The following is an 18,354-nucleotide window of genomic DNA, read 5'->3' as shown; positions in this document are numbered from 1 at the left end:
GCAATCTAAAGGTATTCAAATGGACTGTAATAACATTGAAGCATGCCACCCCCTGCCCAGGAGAGAGGATGGAGACAAGCGAGCAGTTATAATGAGGTTTGTCAACAGAAAACATAAAATGGCATTGTTAAAACAGGGACGAAAACTTAAAGGAACAAACGTATTCATCAATGAACATCTGACCAAAAGAAACGCAGACATCGCCAGGAAAGCTCATTTCTTAAAAAAGCAGGGAAAAATTCAACAGACATGGACATCCAACTGCAAAACATTTATCAAATTGAATGGAACACCAGAACAAGCGAAGGTTATGGTAATCAGGAACATCGAGGATCTGGACAAATACGACCAATAAGGTATGAGGACACAAACACATCACAACACCATGACACAGACCAGAGGAACCTATTCATCTACTACATCATCTACATCTGGAGACAAGAAGGATATAACTCACAGGATTGTTGATCATGGAAAAGTAGAACTGAGAACATTTAAATACACAGACCACAATGTACTGGACTTGGAGCACGATATAGACCCGGACAATAATTCCTTCTCAAATATTAATGACAGTTGTTGCTATTATACAGATGAACAGTTTAATCGGATCATTAAAACAGATAACAAATTATCAATAATCCATTTCAACAGCAGAAGTCTGTATGCAAACTTTAACAACATTAAAGAATATTTAAGTCAATTTTAATTTTTTTTTTTAACATAATTGCTATATCAGAAACATGGATCAATGAAGATAAAGGAATGGATTTGAACCGATCGAAGCAGTGGTTCGCAGATTGAAGCAATGCTTCGACCTATTGTTTCGTTTATTCTTTCTTTCTTTCGCTTAATTTCCCCCCGCTAAAACCCTAAAGAGCATACTTCTGTGAGTATTATTTACCTTTTCTATGTTAAACCGACCTGTTATGGTCTTCTGAAACAGTTGATAGATGTATTTTATAACTTAAAAACGGGAGCGACGCTAACGCGTTAGCATGTCTATGGCATTTTCAATGTTAAAAGTTAGCATGAAGCAGTTCCAGCTGTCTTCACGTTCGGGTGCATTTGTTTTCAAATTGGAATATTTCTTAAATTTATTTTTGTTTATATATTAATAATCTAATGATTATTATATACAATTTCAGAGAAAGAGACAAAAAGAACCTGAATAGAAACACAACAGAAAATAAAATATAAAAGCAACTAACAATGAACATACATAAATAAATAAATAAATGTTTCCTGTGAACACTAGTGACTCTTCCACCTCCATTTCATCCCTGTTTTATTTAAGTTTAATGACAGTTTGTTTCGGTCAAACCATATTTTCAATGTGTTAATTTCTTCAGTGATTTTCTCCAGAACTTTCTGCCAAACTAGAAAACTGCTGCATCCTAGTAAGAGCAGAATACTACTGGAATGAATCTGAATAAGGAAAGTTTTTTTTTTTTTTTCTCACTAAATGGATGCTGCACTCACTGCAGTTTATTGTCTGGAATAGTCCCAGATTGCATTTCAGAGCTTCTAGAATTGAAACATTTTCATGCAGGTGGTGTTGGGGGGTAATTTTGGGTTTTGGGCCACATGTAGAACGAATCAGTTTTTAAATTAAGCTTTCAATTCATATAGTGGCATCTACCTTTTTTTTTTTTTAAGGTTACTTTATACTTTTATACTTTAAGTAGGTTTTGGAGCACATACTTTTCACTTTTACTTGAGTAAAGAGGTCAAGTTGATACTTCAACTTTTACCAGAGTGTTTTTAAACTGCAGTATCTGTACTTCTACTTAAGTAACAAATGTGTGTACTTTTGACACCACTGGACAAAACATACCACAGGACTTGAGAAAGTGGTAAAGTGGACACTGGAGAAGCCAGAAGACAGTTTTCTGCCTCAGCCACTCCTCCCTAAACCTCTCTCCTCCTCCCTCAGGAGGCCAGTTTCAGCCTTTTAATAGGTCTAACTGGGAATGTTCAGATATTCGTTTGCAGATATTTGATATACCAATATTTTCAAACTCATTTTGGCCAAAACTAATGTCACTACAATATGAATTCATTCATTTGCTGTATCCACTTATTCCAAGTCCAGGTAAGAATCACAGCAGGCTGAAGCCTACGCCAACGGTCATTGGCCAAGAGGCAGGATATTTATTTATTTATTTTTGTTATTGTAATTTTGTTTTCTTTATTTTTGAAATCTTCAATGCCTACAGACATGGTGACTCAATCTTTCATGAGTGAAGTATCCTTTGAGGTATGTTGGACATTGTCTGATGCTCTTCTGATTTCCACGTGCAAATGCTGTGCTGTTTCTTTTGGTGTGTCCCGTTTTGTTCGGGCTTGCCACAGCAGATCTGGTATGAAGTCCACATATTGTTTTGGCACAAGATTTCCGCCGGATGCACTTCTTGATGTAACTCCAAATGTATGTGAAGAATGGGGCACAGGTTGCCTTGAACAGTGAACCTCCTGTTTGGGAGTCAACTGCACTAACGTCCTATGCCACAATAAATCACAATATTACATGACATTATTAATACATGGTGCCAGTGGAACACTTGTTAGCTCCTGTATTATTTATTCCACTATTATCAACATCCCACTGGTTCAGATCAGTGTTTTCAGAACATTTATCAGTTCTATACCCCACAGCCTGTGAAACCAACAGGAAGTACACAAAGTACACTACGTGCAGATCAGATAAAACAGATTTTGACACACTAAAAATAAGAACTATAAAATTCAGAATGTAATTCAAAGTAGGATGTAGTTTAAAATGCATCCTTTCATTAAATCATACGTATTTTGTAAATATGTGAAAATGATTACCCTACATCGCCCCCAGTGGTAACCCTAACCCTCCAAAGCATTGTGTAATATCTGTGTGTGTGTGTGTGTGTGTGTGTGTGTGTGTGTGTGTGTGTGTGTGTGTGTGTGTGTGTGTGTGTGTGTGTGTGTGTGTGTGTGTGTGTGTGTGTGTGTGTGTGTGTGTGTGTGTGTGTGTGTGTGTGTGTGTGTGTGTGTCTTGTCCCCTCATTCACTGCCTGACAAACACTCAGCACTTTAGTGAGCAGTTTTGAGTACTTTGAGTAAATGCAGTTTTGAGTACTTATGAATCATCGCTGTTTTGTGCCATCACTGGCAGATGCAGTGTTGCATAACTGTAATTTGCACATCTATCAAAAATGAAGCATTGCATTGTGGGATTTTGAGCAAAAAGCAGCACACATATTGTAGACACGACTTTTTATTTTCTTTTTTAAATTCCTGTCTTGGTCTTAAATACCACCTCTGTTTACAAATGTAAATTGTCATTTTAAAAGGTAATATTTATTTATTTGTTTATTCTATTCCATGATGACAGCAAACACCTCAGCTTAGCAGGAGGCTCATTAGGAATAAGAGCTGTTGGGACATGAACCCTACTTTCTGTCACAGTGGGACACTGTGGTCGGTAAACCTGTTTTGGTGTAATTTAACAGATACGCTCTTTGTGTGACACCCTTTTAGTGTTAAAAGGTCCTTGAAGCTGCTTCCTTATTGGCTGTGAATATGAGGCACAATTTTGAAGACAAGAAAAAGATAATGAGACTGAACTCGTTTGCACCGCAATGGAGCCTTGCAGGGTACATAGGGAGAAGGATGCTGGGGATGTCACTCCACATCACAAACAAGGGAGCAACTGAAGAGAGTTACCAATTTTTTTTTTTTTTTTTTACATTTACCCTTATAGATCTAGTTGGCCTGACCCATGGTAATTAACTAAAAGTCATGCAAATTCATCATGTTAACCCAACAAATTTACATTTAGGTCATCCAGCAGAATTGTTTCTGGCTAAGTTAACACATTTTATTTGGGTGGAATTACTTTCCATAATTTTATTATTTCACTGAGCAAGTTATTTTTTTTTTTTTTTGAGTGTTAAACACAAACCATTAATGAAATAAATTTTTATTAAAGTTGATGAAATTCCCACACTAAATTAAATAATTTTGTGATCCCAAATCATCATAAAAAGCAAAAAATAATGAGTTGTCACAATGCTTTCTGTGACGTCATCAGTGTGCACTGGTAGTGGAAGTGACGTTTATGTTCAAATGTGCTCTTATTTTGAAATATTCTTGTGCAAGAAATCAGGAAATGTTCCGGGACAATGGCTAACTTTGTGAAGGTTAAGATGGAATTTTGCTTTGATGATTTTTATGCTGCTGATGTGAGAAAGCAGCTTAACGTCAACTGACATCAACTGGCAAGCTATGAATAAGGACAAACCAAAAACTGGTTGTCCCAAGTACCTAATGCATATACATCTCGGAAACCGCTGATCTAGTGGTCAGGTTGATGATGTAGCATACTGGATTTTTACAGCTGAGGCACATCTGTAGTATAACTTCCAGAAAGCCTCCCGGTGATGTCATTACGTGTACATACATGGAAATGCAAGAAATCACCAAAGTATGTCAAAGTGGGCAATGTAAAAAAAGGAATTTTCTCACAATCCTGCCACAGTTAAAACTAAATTACGGCACAAAGACGGGATATCTGGGTTCCTCTTGGACATATTCCTGGACAAAGGATGGACAAAGTTTCAAACATTTGAAAATGACAACAAGGTTTTTGTTTTTTCCTTCATTAGCAGGATTCAAGGTCCGTCAATTTAAGAATGAGAAGAATTCTAAAATGTGTGATTACATGGCAACAACTGACACAAATCTGCAATGAGTTTCACCTGAAAAGCAGAACTCTGTGAAACATGTCATCTTCCCCTGATGATGAACTCTGCTTCAGGAAAAAATGGCAACGGAGCAATAAAGTGAAACATATTCCTCATTGGTGTGTCTTTTATTTTGTGTTCCGGTCGTCCCACAACGCAGGACTTCATAGCATGCGATGAGGGTTCGTGATGGAGATTTCTTTGAAGTGATTCACGTCTTGATCAGAGTGCTGCAAACCTAAAAAGTCTGTTCCAAAAAGTACAAGATTTATAAGAAATCTGTTCATATATTTTTACAGACTGTGTGACAGACTGTGTCATCTGGCCCAGTAACATACCGCACTCCCTCCGGAGGCTCCGAAACTGGCACATGGATTCAGAGTGGTAGTCTCTCTCTCTCTCTCTCTCTCTCTACTCTGGCCTTATTCAAAGTGCTCTAATTAATCATCCTTAAATAGATAGACAGACCCACATTACTGACACAACTCTGCATGCAACATGTACTATTTAATGCACAGATGGCACTGCAGGCTGTGTGCACGTGCATGCATGCATGTGTGCATGCATAACATAGTCTGGTGTGTTTCCACCACAGGTACAGGGATTGCTCTAAGAGACCTGAGCTAAGTATGTACCGTGCACGTATGCACCATTAGGACCACTGTCACGTTTCCCGATAATGAGTTATGAGAGATTTCTGATTACATTTGCAAATCCCTCAATTTTATGTGTGTTTGTTTTGTAGTGACTCTTAACCTTCACTATGGCAACATTAAACATGAGCAGCAAACAAAAGGAATAAAATAAAGCAATAAAAAAGTAGGTGCACCCTCCATAGCCTTCTCTGCCAGTGTATGTGGAAAAAGTTTTAGATCTTTGAGTTCATCTCATATAAAATGGGAGCAAAACCAAAAGTGTTGCGTTTATATTTTTGTCTCTATTCTTTCATTTCCTGAAAATATAGAGTGTCACCTCTCATTTCATTTCAGTCTGCCTCACAGCCAGTCCCTGAGCCCAGGGAATGTCTCATGGGCCTGTGTCTCTCTCTGCCTGCTGCTGTAACAGGCTGCATTCAGAGGCCACTGTTGCTCTGTTCAAGAGTCAGATTGATTCACACTGCTGCTAAACCCTTGTAAATGCTAACAAACAGTCCTGCCAGCCTAAAAACACATTTTTGTTCTTATTTAATCCTACAGACAAAGCATACTGCCTTTAAAAACACATGGAGGGGGTACTCTATTGTTCCAAGATCTAAAAGCCCCCCCCAATGGAGCAAATGGCCATTTGTTTGTGAGGCACTTTTGACTGATCATCCAGTGATGGATATTTATGGACATTTGTGGTAGAGTGAACATATAAAGCATCTATGTGGAATTGGTGAGTGATTTTATTTTACTATATCCAGTTTTCTTCATATATTACGCTGCTTCTGTGAGTGAAAGTCTTTGGTGATCCCATTTCTAGCACCAAAACAGTTTGTCCACATGAAGAACGGTGTATTTAAAAAAAAAAAAAGAAAAATTTCTGAAAAATTCATTTAATTTTTTTGAGATTTAGAGCCAAAATGTTCCTGTATCCAGTGTTTTAGAGAAAAATGTGAAATATTCTGAAAGTTGAGATTGTTGTGAACAGATTGATATGCACAAGATGAGAAGCTTGACTATCCAGGAGAGACCCGGAGTACAGCCGCTGCTTCTTCACATTGAAGGAGCCAGCTGAGGTGGCTCGAGCATCTGGTGAGGATGCCTCCTGGTTGTCTCTGTAGGGAGGTCTTCCAGATTAATCCGGATTAATTTGATGATTTTAAATCAAAACCTTGACCAGCTCCGGTAAACATCAGGCTGTCTTCAGTCCAGAGTCCTCCTCCTGGGACTCGTCCATGGTCCTTGCAGCAGAAAAGCATGTTGCCATGGAGTACTGTATGTAGAAAAATGCTTGTAACCATGGGCAACTTGCTGACTGGTTCTTCGCCTGCACGGCGATGGACGTGCCGCTCTGATAAAGACTCACATTGGCTGGATTAATCCAGACAGAATACAGGTGAAACAGGCAGTAAAAGAAAAGAAATAAAAGAAAACCAGCTTATCTGTCTGTCTGTCTGTCTGTCTATCTAAAAATCCTGTATTAAACATTAGAATTAATAATATAAGAATAAATCAGGTACAGCAGACTAAGCTGCCGGGTGTAACGGTAGATTCTAAATTATCATGGAAAAACATATAAATAATATTTTTGTAAAAATGAGCAGGGGTATATTGGTTATGAGGAGACATGCAAGGTTTTTAAGTTGTACAACATTGAATTACGCTATCAAATCATTATTACTAGTATACCTGGATTATTGCTCAGCAGTTTGGTCAAATGCTTCTGGTGAAATGATTAATAAATTACAGATTATTCAAAATAGCACTGCTCGTATAGCACTTAAATGTAGTTATAGGACCAACATTATTACAATGCATAAAACTTTAAACTGGCTGTTAGTTAAAGATAAGACTATTATATTCACTGATTATTTTTACTAGAAAGATTATTGTCACTAAGTTACCTCATATTTTGTTCAGGAATTTCTCCTTCAGTTCAGACATAACCAGACATGCGGTGGTGGGAAATTTTACGTTACCTGTGGCCAGGACTAATGCCATAAAAACACTGTCTTATTTAGGGGTATGAAGAAATGGAATTCATTGCCGGAATGTATTAAACTTATTGCAAATGAATGTTCGTTTAGGAAACTTCTGCAGCAGTATTTATTGACGTAGTGAGCAATCTGGGTTTTTTTTTTTTTCTTTTTCAGACAAGTTTTTTGTGTATATTGATTGACCAGATGTGTTGATTAATGTGACTGGAAGCTGATTGGTTTTGTTTTATTTTGTTTCCTTTATATATATATGTATATATATATATATATATATTGTTCAGCAGCTGATGGTTGGATGAATATGGGTGTGTGTGGAGACGATTCACCTCATTCACGTGACAGAACTTAACAATGAGCTGTTACGCGTGGTAGCACGCAACTGCGTGCAACAACGCGGAACATTATTCTTGACCATGCGTAATGGTTCATGATAATTCTCCAGCAACATGTGCCATTAATCGTAATGCATGGTAACAGGTTGCAGCAGTTCCTGAGGACACCTGATGCCTCTGCCTCAAATCATCACATTCATGATCAGCGGCCAAGAATGTATACTTCGTAACATTCGTGACATGCCGTCGTTATGTGTAAACGCAGCATTATTTTGAGAGAACGTCTTGACCATGTGGCGCATTTTTCTGTGCACAGAGGACCTCAGCAGCTGCAGGGGACCAAGGAGACATTTCACTTGGCTGTGGCATGCAGATGGTTACTTTCAAGCATTGGTTCTCTGCCCGGGTGCTTGTCATCCGGGACACGGGGCAGTTCCATGGTGTGGTAGAGACAGCCGCACACGGCTCCAGAGCATGGTCCCCTATTTGTCTCAATATCGAGGACATCTTTACTGTGGGCAGAAGATGCAAATTGTTCCCGCGTTTTGTTTTATTCATGCACACAATCATTGAGCCTTTCTGAGATCAAGCCAACGGCCAATCTTACAAACCAGCGTACAGCCCACCGCTGGTGCCTCAATGCTTTTGGGTCTTTTTTTCCCAGGCCTTGTCCTTGGCCTTGATCCTGAGGGTTTTGGCCTCAACTATAACCCTGCACCTGACACATTTGTCATTTTTATGCCTAAATCACGATACCAGTTGTGCTCTTCTGGGTGCCTTTGTCTAAAAATAATGTGCGGCCAGGCACAGTGCTGATGCATTGATACTATCATCAGAAAACATTTGCACCTGATGCCTGAAACACATCAATAGCAATGTGTGGACGTGACTGCTGACATGTGGCACTTGCGTATTTATTCCACACTGTATTTTCTGACTGTTTTTAGGAAGTAGGCTTTACAGGGTGCACTCAGCTTTGGCTTTGTGTGTGTGTGCACACATACATTTGTTTATTTTAATTTTTCTGGCTTGTCTCACCGATCCGGCCGCCATCTGAAGACACATCCTGTTCAACATGTTATAATTTACCAACTTGAAAATATAAAAATATGAATACACATCAACTTACCGTTATCTTTTTTGTTTAATTATTTTTATAACTCAGATCCTGTGGATCATTAGAGGTCCATGTGAGTTTAGTTGAGTGTTTGGAAAAGTGAAGAGCAGAAAGTGACTTCTTGGAACTGGACAGCAGTCGTATGAATTTTTCCAATGATTGAAATGGTTTTAAAAATCATTCTGTTTATATTTTTCATGTCTGTGACTTCTTCCACAGTCAGAGAAGCTTCAGCAAAAAGTGTTAAATATTTAATGTTGCCAGTGTGATGTCAAAATGACCGCCTACAGACAACTTTTCTGTCAACTTTAGCTCTGTGCCACAAGTGACACACATGGAAAATAGGCATTGGGTCTGTTGTAAAAAGGTCATGGAGGGTTGGAGCCTATCCCAGAAGCCACTGGGCGAGAGGCGGGTCCACCCTAGATAGGAGGCCAGTCTGTCACAGGGCCGATACATATTGACAGACAAACACATTAACACTCACACCTACTGTCAATTTAGAGTCACCCACTCGCCTGATCCACATGTCTTTGGATGTGTGTGTGTGTGGGGGGGACTGGAGCACCCAGAGGGAACCCACACAAACACAGGGAGAACATGCAAATGCCACACAGAAAGGGCCAGTTTTGAAGTGAACCTGGGACCTTCTCGCTGTGAGCCAACAGTGCTCACCACCAATCTCCTGTGCTGCCCCAGTCAAGCCATGTTGAAGTTGCCTGTTTTTGTCCTTGGACAAGACACCTCATCTGCATCGTCCCAGTCCACCCAGTTGTAAAGGGTACCAGTACTGGCTGGGGAAGTAACCTGTGACAAACTGGTGTCCCTGCCAGGGGGAGTTATAATCGAGACATTAACTCTACTCAAACCCTCACAAAATCAACAAAAACAGTCTTCACATTCACTAATTCCCCGTTCACCTCTTGGACCACTCCTTGAGCTTCTTGCCTTTGCATTATTTGGTGTGGACCTTGTGAACACTTCCCAAATGTGGGAATGATGATGGCCATCCATGACGACTGCAGTTGTCCCTGTGCTCACTAGAGTGTCTGCATGTGTGTGAAGTATAAACCAGATTTTTCTCCAGTGCCAAACTATGATGTTAACCCTAACGGTTCCAAAAACCCAGTAGTAACACCAGGAGAACTATTATTATGAGAAGTGGCACCTTTCACGTCTTCTGAAGCTGCCATTATCGTATGCTACCTCACAATAGGAACGGTTTGATTTGGGCTTCTTGGTCGACACGCTTCTGCAATGAGAGGTGGTATCAGACAGACTCTCTTTGCACATTGGAGTACAACACAATCAGAAAGGTTACTTTACTTTTTCCTTTCTTATTTCTGATTGTAAACCTGTATTACACTTATAAAACACAACTATAGCATATATATTTTGAAAGTACAGGTTGTCCTGAAAAAGAGACATAAAACTTGATTGTGGGATGCAGGGAGAGCTGTTAACAGCAATAATAAAACATTTATGCCAGGCAAGTGAACTGTCCAAAAAATGCCCTCGGACCCCAGAGGGTTAACCACTGAATCTGAAACATGACGGTAGATGCGTGAAACGACGTGGAATAAGTCTCTTTGCCAAAGGGTATTCCATCTGACGTCAATGACCCTATGGCCTTGGCGGAGGTTTGCGCTCTCCGAGTGCTTTTAGTTTCTATTTTTTTCTGCACAAGCTGAAACTGCTGTTGATGTGAATCTTTTTATTTCTTTTTTGTCTGTTTTTTTTGTAGCTCAAATTATTGTTCAGCACTTTGATTTTTTAAAAGTGCTACATAAATCAATGCATTATTATTATTGGGTAATTTTAAAAACAAGAACTCTGTTTTGGCATCACAATGTGCACTGATGGTGTAGAATTGGTGAAACTGTAATGATGTTCTTTTATTCAGGTGGTTTGGGGCATCTTCTGCTTTGAGAATTCACTATGGATCATCTGCAGCGTCATGATGAGTAACGATATTTTTCTGACTCTGAGAGACAACCAACAGTCCAGAGTGAGTCACAATCCAACATCATGTTTAGTCTTTATTTGTACATGAATGCATTTCAACAAGGTTTGAGATTACGGCACGCAACAAGAGTTCACAGAAGTTATTGATTTCCACAAAGTACCTCTGTCAAGTCTGAGCTCTTAATCACCACTAAGCTTTAACAGTGATCAGCGTTTACATCAGAGATCGGCGACCATGAGCCACGAAGGCCCGAAGGTCTGCAGGTTTTCACTTCCATTGAATATGCCGCCAACAGATGGCGCAAACATGATCTCTCTGGAGTGAAACCCTGCAGAGTGCAGGCCCTCGGCGTCATGTGGATGCCGTCGCTGATTTACATGAACAGCAAAATATACACGTGTGGCCTCCGGGTCACACTCCTTAATATATCACAGTGAAGCTAGATGTCTGAACACAGCTTGATATGAATGAAAACCAAAGATTTATTTATTATTATTATATTGATTTAAAATAAAGCAGTCTAACAATCAGTCTGATCCGCTCATTTGGTCCAGTTTGGTCATTTGATTCCTCGGACGAATATCTGGTGAGCACCAGCAGACGTAAAGCAACAAGGCTCTGAAGCGGACTCATTATCCAATAAGAAGCAGGTTTCAAGTGTGGCACAACATAGTGCCAATTTGTTGGAGAAAATTCCACAGAGATAAGATTTAATGAGCAGGTTCATCAGGGCCAGAGCCGCGTGGGGCCGTGCAGAATCCACAAACGTCATGTCCAGGAAAAATACCCAATCAGCTTCTCAAACCAGGAGGAAACGTGTTCTAACAAACATACGTGAACACACTGAAAACTAAAGCTGGCAGAGAAGGTGGCTGATGCCCGACCGCGGAGCTTCAACTGTCAGCTGTGATGACAACTAACCAAAAACAATCATCAGTGATCATAAAAGAAACAACGTTAGATCACATTTCGGGCCTGATTTACTAAGATCACATATAATGAGTTCTAAATTGTGCGGGTTTTACCAGCGTTCTTGCATTTGGTTGGAAAACATGTTGTACGTGATTTACGAAGAATAACTGTGCACGTGACAGCAGGTGTAGATAGCAGTATTGGCCCATACACACTCTGATGAAAAGCTCAGTATTTGCCAATGAAGCGTAAAAAGTCGTTTACCGTTGACCAGTGCTGAGGTTCACCAGACTCTGCAGGAGCTATGTTAACGTCAGTCAGGCAACGCTGATGCTCGTCATTGTACAGGAAAAATTTTCAACATGCTTAAATTCTTCAACATTCATGCTAAAACGCCAGCAAGAGTTCAGTTCTGCTACTGCTATGTCACCTTCGCAAGTATACTGTTACTGCACTGTTACCCTCTGCTGCCCTCTGCTGGCCAATGTCAGACACTTCCCTGGATGCACCACTTCCTCTGTAGCCGTTGGACATGAAGAAATATGTAGAAATATGAATGAATATGTTGAACTTGTCTGGGCAATGCACTGGTAGCAAGTGGCGCAATCGCAGAGTTACATCAAGTTTACATAGGCTACGTCACGTCTCAAACACAGAGTCGACAATCAGCTCTGCCAATCTACACTACTGCTCCACGGAGAGCGCGACCAATGCACCCGCCCTCCGATGCCAAAAGCTGAACTATGTCCAATAGTAAGTCAGCGTACCATCACCAAACATCACCCTCCACTGAGCTACGTCGACATATGTTGGAGACAGGAAATTTGGACCCCTGGAGTGAGTCTTCTCCGGCATTTCAGAGATTTTTGAGAATCTGCTACATCAGCCAGCGTCAGCCACTTCACGTCATAGTGTGAATGGGCCCACAGTAACCCATGATTTGAGTGTGTTAATGACTGTGAGGTGTGTTCTGCTGGTGGAACCAATTTCTGTGAAAGTGACTTTAAAGTACATTAATGACAGCATTGATCAGGAATCACACACAAAAAAAGTTCTTTGTGTTCAGCACAGAAAAGCACAGAACTATGGTCCACCTGTTACGCATGGAGACATTTGTTCTCAACCAAACAGGCACAGCCTTAACCATTAACTCTGATGTTGACAATGAATGATTTTCTTTTTTTTTTTTAATTTTGTGTATGAGGAGGCGGTGACGTCTTGGCTGCTGAATCAGCAGTCAGTCACATGCAATAAGTTAACACCTTTTTGCATGTTAACATCCCACAAAACTGTGCACCCTAGTGTACACAGCCCAAATTGCATATGCACAAAAGTAAACATACTAAATGAACAATGCATGCTAATTTACACATTGGAAATAATGCAATCTTCAGTGTGCACCTTTAGTAAATCAGCATGCACTTTTTTGTGAGTGCTATGGTGTTTGTGCATGCTTTAACGTGCAAGCCTTTAGTAAATCAGGCCCTATGACTCTTGCAAAAAGAAAATAAAACCTTCTCAGTTTCTATTGCTTTAAGTGTGAAATATGGGTGGAATGCATCCAAACCACACTGTGAAAAACATTGCAAGCTCAGCCACGACTTTTAAATATATAAATGATATCACATTTTGCAAGAATGTAGTCCCTGATTCTATTGCTATGCTCCATAAAGAGTGCTCTATGATCACACCTGGAGAAAAATTAATGAATAAATAAATAAACAGGTTCACACCCAAAACCTGTGAGATTGCTAACCCATGTGCACATTTGCCAAATTTAGTGGTCAGTTTGTGAATTTAAGGTGTCTCTGTCGAAAAAAGCACGTTTTAACAACAGACATCCTTATGATCCAAAATTCGGTGTTTCTAAGGTGGTTGACGGCAGCAAAAAAAAAAAAAAAAAAAAACATGTATCAATTCAACAACAGATAGAAAATGCAACCTACAGTTCATGTAAGCGTTTGATTTGACAATGTGTCTGCTGCACATTCAGGCAAAACACCCAAAGCTCAGAAGTGCTGTAAATCTCCACAACACAACACACAAAAGGTTTGTGCCTACAGAGCATTTTCACTGGCTTCTGTTGTTCAGTACATTGCAAATAAAATAGCCCAACATGAAAATATAGCTAGTGTAAGAGTAAAATCATCAATAAAATAAATAAATAAATGTACCCAGCACTGCTGACCAGGTAGAGCTAAATGTAACACAGTGCCATGCACGAAATTGTCAGTTAAAGTCCTCCATGCAGAAACCTCTTTTTGTATTACTTCTGTTGTGTTGTGAAGCTTTGCAAAGTATTTCTGGCTTTGGATGCATGTCTAAATTTGCAGCAGACATTAACACATACAACTGTTGCACATGCTACAAATTATATTTGTTTGTGTTCTTTGTGTTTGCAAGTGTTCTCCCATATTGAAATACTGTTGTAGAATTAATACAGGTTTTTTTCTTTTGCCAGTGTGTTCTGCATTTTCAAGTGCTGTCTTAATCTGGAATTGTTGTGCCCTTATTGGCCACCATAGATTTAGTGTTTACCAGGTGAATCTTATTTAATAGTCAATCAATCAATCAATCAATCAATCAATTTTTTTATATAGCGCCAAATCACAACAAACAGTTGCCCCAAGGCGCTTTATATTGTAAGGCAAGGCCATACAATAATTATGTAAAACCCCAACGGTGAAAACGACCCCCTGTGAGCAAGCACTTGGCTACAGTGGGAAGGAAAAACTCCCTTTTAACAGGAAGAAACCTCCAGCAGAACCAGGCTCAGGGAGGGGCAGTCTTCTGCTGGGACTGGTTGCGGCTGAGGGAGAGAACCAGGAAAAAGACATGCTGTGGAGGGGAGCAGAGATCGATCACTAATGATTAAATGCAGAGTGGTGCATACAGAGCAAAAAGAGAAAGAAACAATGCATCATGGGAACCCCCCAGCAGTCTACGTCTATAGCAGCATAACTAAGGGATGGTTCAGGGTCACCTGATCCAGCCCTAACTATAAGCTTTAGCAAAAAGGAAAGTTTTAAGCCTAATCTTAAAAGTAGAGAGGGTGTCTGTCTCCCTGATCTGAATTGGGAGCTGGTTCCACAGGAGAGGAGCCTGAAAGCTGAAGGCTCTGCCTCCCATTCTACTCTTACAAACCCTAGGAACTACAAGTAAGCCTGCAGTCTGAGAGCGAAGCGCTCTATTGGGGTGATATGGTACTACGAGGTCCCTAAGATAAGATGGGACCTGATTATTCAAAACCTTATAAGTAAGAAGAAGAATTTTAAATTCTATTCTAGAATTAACAGGAAGCCAATGAAGAGAGGCCAATATGGGTGCGATATGCTCTCTCCTTCTAGTCCCCGTCAGTACTCTAGCTGCAGCATTTTGAATTAACTGAAGGCTTTTTAGGGAACTTTTAGGACAACCTGATAATAATGAATTACAATAGTCCAGCCTAGAGGAAATAAATGCATGAATTAGTTTTTCAGCATCACTCTGAGACAAGACCTTTCTGATTTTAGAGATATTGCGTAAATGCAAAAAAGCAGTCCTACATATTTGTTTAATATGCGCTTTGAATGACATATCCTAATCAAAAATGACTCCAAGATTTCTCACAGTATTACTAGAGGTCAGGGTAATGCCATCCAGAGTAAGGATCTGGTTAGACACCATGTTTCTAAGATTTGTGGGGCCAAGTACAATAACTTCAGTTTTATCTGAGTTTAAAAGCAGGAAATTAGAGGTCATCCATGTCTTTATGTCTGTAAGACAATCCTGCAGTTTAGCTAATTGGTGTGTGTCCTCTGGCTTCATGGATAGATAAAGCTGGGTATCAGCTGCGTAACAATGAAAATGTATGCAATACCGTCTAATAATACTGCCTAAGGGAAGCATGTATAAAGTGAATAAAATTGGTCCTAGCACAGAACCTTGTGGAACTCCATAATTAACTTTAGTCTGTGAAGAAGATTCCCCATTTACATGAACAAATTGTAATCTATTAGACAAATATGATTCAAACCACCGCAGCGCAGTGCCTTTAATACCTATGGCATGCTCTAATCTCTGTAATAAAATGTTATGGTCAACAGTATCAAAAGCAGCACTGAGGTCTAACAGAACAAGCACAGAGATGAGTCCACTGTCCGAGGCCATAAGAAGATCATTTGTAACCTTCACTAATGCTGTTTCTGTACTATGATGAATTCTAAAACCTGACTGAAACTCTTCAAATAGACCATTCCTCTGCAGATGATCAGTTAGCTGTTTTACAACTACCCTTTCAAGAATTTTTGAGAGAAAAGGAAGGTTGGAGATTGGCCTATAATTAGCTAAGATAGCTGGGTCAAGTGATGGCTTTTTAAGTAATGGTTTAATTACTGCCACCTTAAAAGCCTGTGGTACATAGCCAACTAACAAAGATAGATTGATCATATTTAAGATCGAAGCATTAAATAATGGTAGAGCTTCCTTGAGCAGCCTGGTAGGAATGGGGTCTAATAAACATGTTGATGGTTTGGATGAAGTAACTAATGAAAATAACTCAGACAGAACAATCGGAGAGAAAGAGTCTAACCAAATACCTAAATACTAATACTAAATAGTGTGCAGTAGAATATGAGCAAGACTTTGTCGTGAAACATAAAGTAGCAAAACTGTGCTCACAGATTGGTAAAGTCTGCAGTTAATTTGATATGTTGCATGATCATTTCAAATTCCAAACAAGTATAACCACACCCTGTACTCAGCGGTGGGTATGGTGGGTGTGGTCAGTGGGTCACAGTAGATAAGGTGTCCCTTTACTTTATGCTGACGACATTCTGTTATATATGTCAGACTCAGACAATTGTTTTCATGGTGTTGCGACTGTGCTCCATCATTTTGTGTGAATTTCTGAATGCAACATCATTTTGAACAAAAATAACCTTAATGTGGTTCCCAGAACAAATACCCCGTTCAAAAGATCCTTTAGGACAATCAGTCAAAAATGACATTGAGGTTTCCAAGACTTAAACCTCCTTTGCTTGATAAACTAAACTGATTTACACTGTTGCACCACCTTTGCAAAGGTGGCAGAATTTAACTAAATACTTCCAAAATGTGCTATTTCTTTTTATTATTATTGTTATTGATCAAAATAATCTTGCTGAGCAATTGCCCCCCCAATACTGGGAAACTGGATGCCTTTGGAAAGTCTTTGTTTTGCGAACCCCAATTTAATCCAACCCTTTGTTTCCTCATTTTCTTTGAGATAATGGTTTTGCAACATGTGGAAAATATGGAATATGTATGTACATTAGAGATGGATCCTTTATTCAGCATATTACAAGTTTGAGATTTTGCCAGTTTTTTTTTTATTTTTTGTTTTGTTTTTTAAAATCCTAATTTCCTTGACCACCAACCCAAGTCATTTGAGACAAAATAAATCCTGCTTTGAAAGGTAACATTCACAATTTGTATACCTGTATCTATTTCGCCTGCACACAGGAGTAATAAATGTAAAAATGTAAATAAAAACAGAATATGATGATTTGCAAATCCTCTTCAACCTATATTCAGTTGAATACACCACAAAGACAAGATATTTAATGTTCAAACTGATAAACCTTTTTGTTTTTGTGCATTTGCTCATTTTGAAATGGATGCCTGCAACACATTTCAAAAAAGCTGGGACAGTGGTATGTTTACCACTGTGTTACATCACCTTTCCTTCTAACAACAATCAATAAGCGTTAGGGAACTGAGGACACTAATTGTTGAAGCTTTGTAGGTGGAATTGTTTCCCATTCTTGCTTGATGTACAACTTCAGTTGTTCAACAGTCCGGGGTCTCCGTTGTCGTATTTTGCGCTTCATAATGCGCCACACATTTTCAATGGGCGACAGGTCTGGACTGCAGGCAGGCCAGTCTAGTATCCGCACTCTTTTACTATAAAGCCACGCTGTTGTAACACGTGCAGAATGTGGCTTGGCATTGTCTTGCTGAAATAAGCAGGGACATCCCTGAAAAAGACGTTGCTTGGACGGCAGCATGTGTTGCTCCAAAACCTGGATGTACCTTTCAGCATTGATGGTGCCATCACAGATGTGTAAGTTGTCCATGCCATGGGCACTAACGGACCCCCATTCCATCACAGATGCTGGCTTTTGAATTTTGCACTGGTGACAATCAGGATGGTCTTTTCCCTCTTTTGTCCAGAGGACACGACCTCCACGATTTCCAAAAACAATTTGAAATGTGGACTGATCAGACCACAGCACACTTTTCCACTTTGTGTCTGTCCATTTCAAATGAGCTCGGGCCCAGAGAAGGCGGTGACGTTTCTGGATGTTGTTGATGTATGGCTTTCACTTTGCATGGTAGTTTTAACTTGCACTTGTAGATGTAGCGATGAACTGTGTTAACTGACAATGGTTTTCTGAAGTGTTCCTGAGCCCACGTGGTAAGATCCTTTACACAGTGATGTTGGTTTTTAATGCAGTGCCGCCTGAGGGATCGAAGGTCACAAGCATTCAATGTTGCTTTTCAGCCTTGCTGTTTACATGTAGAAAGTTCTCCAGATTCTCTGAATCTTCTGATTATGTTATGGACTGTAGATGATGGAATCCCTATATTCCTTGAGAAACGTTCTTAAACTGTTGGACCATTTTTTCACACAATTGTTCACAAAC

The 18,354-nt window shown here is 39.7% G+C and overlaps 1 long non-coding RNA gene across 1 annotated transcript; it reads left to right on the top strand.

The window, feature by feature from the left end:
* Window positions 1-116: 116 nt before the first annotated feature.
* LOC117501014 lies at window positions 117-13,391 on the top strand. Its single transcript, XR_004557915.1, has 3 exons — window positions 117-126; window positions 9,516-9,525; window positions 12,945-13,391. It is a non-coding gene; the product is annotated as an uncharacterized LOC117501014 (long non-coding RNA).
* Window positions 13,392-18,354: the final 4,963 nt, after the last annotated feature.

Source organism: Thalassophryne amazonica, chromosome 19 (genome assembly GCF_902500255.1).
Source record: "Thalassophryne amazonica chromosome 19, fThaAma1.1, whole genome shotgun sequence".
Taxonomy (NCBI): domain Eukaryota; kingdom Metazoa; phylum Chordata; class Actinopteri; order Batrachoidiformes; family Batrachoididae; genus Thalassophryne; species Thalassophryne amazonica.
Note: the sequence above shows the minus strand (reverse complement) of the source record. Positions and strands in the feature narration are given on the sequence as shown.